This window comes from Penaeus monodon, chromosome 41 (assembly GCF_015228065.2).
Source record: "Penaeus monodon isolate SGIC_2016 chromosome 41, NSTDA_Pmon_1, whole genome shotgun sequence".
Lineage (NCBI taxonomy): Eukaryota > Metazoa > Arthropoda > Malacostraca > Decapoda > Penaeidae > Penaeus > Penaeus monodon.
The window spans coordinates 1,520,793-1,526,184 of NC_051426.1; the positions used below are offsets into that span (position 1 = coordinate 1,520,793).

Below are 5,392 nucleotides of genomic sequence, written 5' to 3' on the forward strand. Positions count from 1 at the left end.
CCCATCGCGGTCCTCCTGAGTCTACCTTCTCACAGCAAGCAGCCAATTCGCACCTTCCACCCTGAGCCTCGTTTACCCAAGGACCTTCCAGGTGACCTACATCTCCCCCTCGAGCAAGCCCAGCGACTCACCCCCCCCTCGTCACGGCCGGATAAATCTGACACTCCAGCCTGCGGAAAGCAAGCACCGGCCAGGAAGGAGCCGCTGAATAAAAGGGAGACATTCGCTTGAAGCCGAAAGCCATGACCCCTTTCATTACCCGCCCCAAGTACATCTCACGTGTCGTTGTGTGTGTATATACATACATAATACATATACATATATATACACATACACACACATACATACATACATACATATATATATATATATATATATATATATATATATATATATATATATTATATATATGAACAGAAAAACACTCTTCCGGGCAGACACAATGTAATAAAAACCCACAATAGAAAAGCTAGATTTATTGAAAATGAGACTACAGTTTCGAAATCCACCTGGATTCCATCCTCAGGTCCTGAGAGTGGAATCCAGGTGGCTTTCGAAACTGTAGTCTCATTTTAAATAAATCTTGTTTTTGTATTGTTAGGACTAGTATGCCTTATCATGGAAAGATCTGAAGGGCATACTGGCTATAGAGCTGTATCAGCTGATCATCATTATCAATTGCAATGTTTTTCTTTTAATCTGTTTGCATGTGCTTTACAAAAAAAAAAAAAAAAAAAAAAAAAAAAAAAAAAAAAAAAAAAAAAAAAAAAAAAAAAACTTGAGGCCAACCAAAAACTGTATGATTTTAACTTTATTGATTTCAGTGTTTTGAACGAAAAAAAAAAAAAAAACCTCAAAACTCATTCCATTTTTAGTTAGAGAGGGCACCATTCTCGAGAGCATGAAGTCGGTGTGCAGTGGCTTCCCAAATGTTGCCAAAGAGCCCACCTTTCTGCTTCCCAGACCTCCCCTGTTGACTGTGCATGGTCTATTGCCTTAGTGTGGTGCTGTGTGCTTGCAAGGGGACTTGTTCGCCTGCACAGGGACGTCAAGTGCAATGCAATCACGTCACGCAGGAGAAAGTACAGATGGCGCAAATCCAGCTTTCTGCCTCCCAGTCTCTCAAACTTTACCCTACGCGCTTTCGTCAACTCCTATTTCTTTCTCTCTTGCTAAAATAATGCTCTATCTTCTTCATTCTTCCCGTCTCTCGTCCCCTCCGGGTACGGGTCTTCCCTTCGAAACCAGTGATATTTCCTCTTGCCGAATTATCACAGAAAGCTGCTTGATACTGACATGGAGCTTGGATCTAGTTCTCACACGTCGCATCTGAAAAAGACATCAACGAATTTAAAACTATTTTGAAATCTCTCTACACCGAAAAGAAAATTCGATTTTTTTTCCTATTCAGTGGTCATCCTGAGTTAAGACGTTGCACCGGAAAGCTTGAGGGTTGCACCGTCTTGCACGTGGTTATCCCTATTCAGTTTTCATTCTTAAATAGATAATGTTTTAGATGATGGCAGTTGTCGAATCATAGGTTATGTGATTACATAATTATTAGAAATTATTACTCATATCAATCCCTTTTTCAATAACAAAGAATTTATTATGGTATCAGTTTTCGTGAACATTGAATACTTGATCTGTTACCAATTTCTTGCATATGTTCACAAAGGAAGTGACAAAATATTAAAAGATAAAAGAGAGAAACAGTATTGCAGATTATGTTAAGATGATAAGGGTGGATGTTTTCTTGAAATGTCTCTCTTCTCATGCATCCTGTTTGTGCTTTTCTCTCTCTCTCTCTCTTTCCATCCTTCCTTTGCTCTCGCTCTTCCCTTCTTCCCTCCCCTCTCTTTCTCTTCCCTTTCTCCCTCTCCTCTCTCTCTTTCCTTCCTCTGCTCTCTCTCTTCCCTTCTTCCCTCTCCTCTCTCTCTCTTCCCTTCCTCCCTCTCCCTTCCTTCCTTTGTCCTCTCTCTTTCCCTCCCCCACTCTTTCTCACATCTCGTCTTATTTATCCGCATATATTAGTTTATATTTATTCATTTGTATGAATCAGTTCACATATTCCTTAAAAATGTTTTTATGTTTATATATCCACTCATATACACCAATTCACACACACACACATCTGTTATATATATATATATATATATATATATTAATATATATATATATATATATATATTATATATATATACATATATATATAAATGTATATATATATATAATGTATATATATAAACAAATGTATATATATATAAATGTATATATATATATATATATATATATATATATATATATATATATATATATATATATATCATAATTATTTATATCTACCGTTCATTTTACATCACTGTTTCATATACAGCATTGTTCATGTATTTCACAAGACCATTCATGCATTATACAAATCCTTTTATGCATATTATAAATCGGTTCATGCATTTTACAGATCAGTCCATGTATCGTAGAAACAGCCCATGCATTTTACAAATCAGTTCATGCATTTCACAGTATGTCCATGCATTCTGCAAGTTAGTTTATATACATTTTACAAGTCAGGTCATGCAATTCACTACAATTTCTTACATTTTACAAAGAAGTTAATAGATGTTATAAGTCAGTTCATGCATTTCCTCATGTATGCTCATGCATTCTACAAATCAGTTTATGCTTTGTACAAGTCAATTCATGTATTTTACATATCAGTTTCATGCATTGAACAAGTCAGTTTATACACATTTTGTAAGACGTTCTAAGACGTGTGCCACACAAATATATCAAAATAAAATAAAGCGATCAAAGAAATACTTTTATATTACTCAGAAGGGCGTATGTATATGGTATATACACTCTAATATACTAATACGCATATAAACAAGTTTATTATTGATAAAACATAACACGTATTTGGCAACAGTGTCGTCTGTAAACATCGTTCATTTAAACTCGTCACTTTATTTCATATTCATAAATAACTTGAAATATATACGAAATGTTTTTTTTTTTCTTTGGGGAAATAAGCTAATGTGGTGGAGTAACATACAAAAGCAAATTACAGAAAAAAAAAAAAAATATATATATATATAACTATCAATGAAAATGTGATGATGACCTTTGCTGAAGCGCCAACGCCGTGATATCACTTTCTGCGGAACTTTGTAATTCATAAATACCCTGTGTTTTTCCCTAGTGCAAAATATACAGTGAACATGAGTAACACGTTCAAAAGGCTTAATTACAGAAATAAACATGAACATTTATCGGAATTCAGTGCAATCTGCCTGAGCGTAGAGTCCACGTCTATCGCTTGTTGCTTTCCTAGTCTAAAGTTTTAACTAAACTAGGTAGCCATAAATCAGAAGAATCAAATCATGAAGTTCAAAGCTTGAATAATTACGTAGCCGTCAACATGATCGTATTATTATCTTTAATAACGATTGGTAACATGTATAAGCAAAATTATTAACACCATGGTGTAAGATTTTGTTGATATCTGACAGAAGAACTCACCTTATCTGCGTGCATTAAGCAAGTTTGATTGATAAACGCATATAGTACTCGTTGTGGGAGTTAATAAAACTTAACTCTATGTATTGAGGAGGATTTACGTGGCACTACAGACGTTGTTTACATTACACATATAAAACCTTGCCGTTAAATGGCATACATAAACAAAAACATAGTCTTACATGGGTAACTTAACAAAATAGAATTTCACCTTGGTTTTGGTAATATGAGGTATATCATAGACACATGAAATAAAAGTATTCTTATACTATTAAGCATCTTTGATTATTCCAACAGATTTTATATGAGAGAGAGAGAAAAAAGTTCTTGTAACAAATTTGTTGTGCTATAGCATGAACTTTTTTTATGGAATAATAATAAATACAATTTGTGTTCTCTTAAATGTATTATCAAATACTACTACTACTACTGCTAATAATAATTCAGTTAAATCCATAATAGCTCTATAATATTGGCTTTTTCAGTAAAAGCAATATTGAAATGATAATATAATTCATTTCGCAAGTAAATCATGATAGAGTAAACTTGAAATTAGCTCTGTAATTCTGGATCACTTTCAGTATAATATTGGTGACATAATATTATAGAAGTTAGGAAAGATAATTTTATTCATAAGAGTAAAAGCATATATACATTTTTACCGATCTGTTGTTGTAGCAAAGGGTTTTCATTTGTCACAACAAAACAAATTTATTACAAGAAATCAGCATTTTTTTTCCTCATTCAGAATCATCCCTAACTTATATAAAATCTTGAACTAGGGTGTTTTTACTTTTGCTTGTAGATTTTGTTTGTCTTATTAAAGAGAAAAATGCAATTATGTCGACAATTATATCAAGCTTTGAACTCAATGATTTGACTCCTCTGATATATGGCTACCTAGTATAGTCAAAACTTTAGAAAAAGACAGCCACACGCGATAGACGATTGTACTGCATTCCAATTGATTTCCATTGTTTTCTTCAAGCCTTTTGCATGTGTTACTCATATTCGTTATATATTTTTCTGCAAGAAAGAAAAAAAAAGTTTACTTTAATTTGAGGGTATTTATGAAGTCCCGCAGATAGTGATATCACGGCATTGGCGCTTCAGCAAAGGTCATCATCACATTTTCATTGGTCGTCATATTTTACTATAATTGTGCATTTCTATGTGTTGCTGCAAATACATTATATTATTTCCCCATGGGAAAAACACATTTACATACATTTAAAGGTATTTATGAATACTTTATACCAAGGTCCTAATAGTTTTGCTTGCATATTTTGCAAATCTTAAAAAAAAAAAAAAAAAAAAACGTTCATAGTGACAAATAGCCTTATATATATATAAGGCTATATATATATATATATATATATATATATATATATATATATATATATATATATATATATATATATATCATTCGAGCTTGAAAGTTCATGATTTGAGTCCTCTGACGTATGGTCTCCTAATGTAGCCAAAACTTTAGAATAAGACAGCAACAAGCGATAGTCGTAAACTCCACGCTTATGCAGATTGCACTGCATTCCTACTAATTCATATGTTCATTTCTATAATTAGGCCTTTTGTGCATTTCACTCATGTTCATTATTATTATTATTATTATTATTTTTTTTTTTTTGAGAAAAAATATCTTTAATTTGAGGGTACTTATGAATAACGAAGTTCGTAGAGAGCGATATCACGGCTTTGGCGCTTCAGCAAAGGCCATCATCACATTTTCATTGATCGACTTAATTTTCCTGTAATTGTGCATTTGTATGTGTTACTCCAGCACATTGAATTATTTTGCTAAAGAAAGGAAGAAATAAAGATAGGGAAAAACACATTTGCATACATTTAAAGGTAT

General features: G+C 32.9%; 1 long non-coding RNA gene across 1 annotated transcript; it reads right to left on the reverse strand.

Annotated features, from left to right (window-relative positions):
* Positions 1–800: 800 nt before the first annotated feature.
* On the reverse strand, positions 801–3,686 carry LOC119598521. The gene is made up of 2 exons (XR_005230969.1): positions 3,523–3,686; positions 801–1,329 (listed from the first exon to the last, which is right to left on the reverse strand). It is a non-coding gene; the product is annotated as an uncharacterized LOC119598521 (long non-coding RNA).
* Between the last annotated feature and the right edge of the window lie 1,706 nt (positions 3,687–5,392).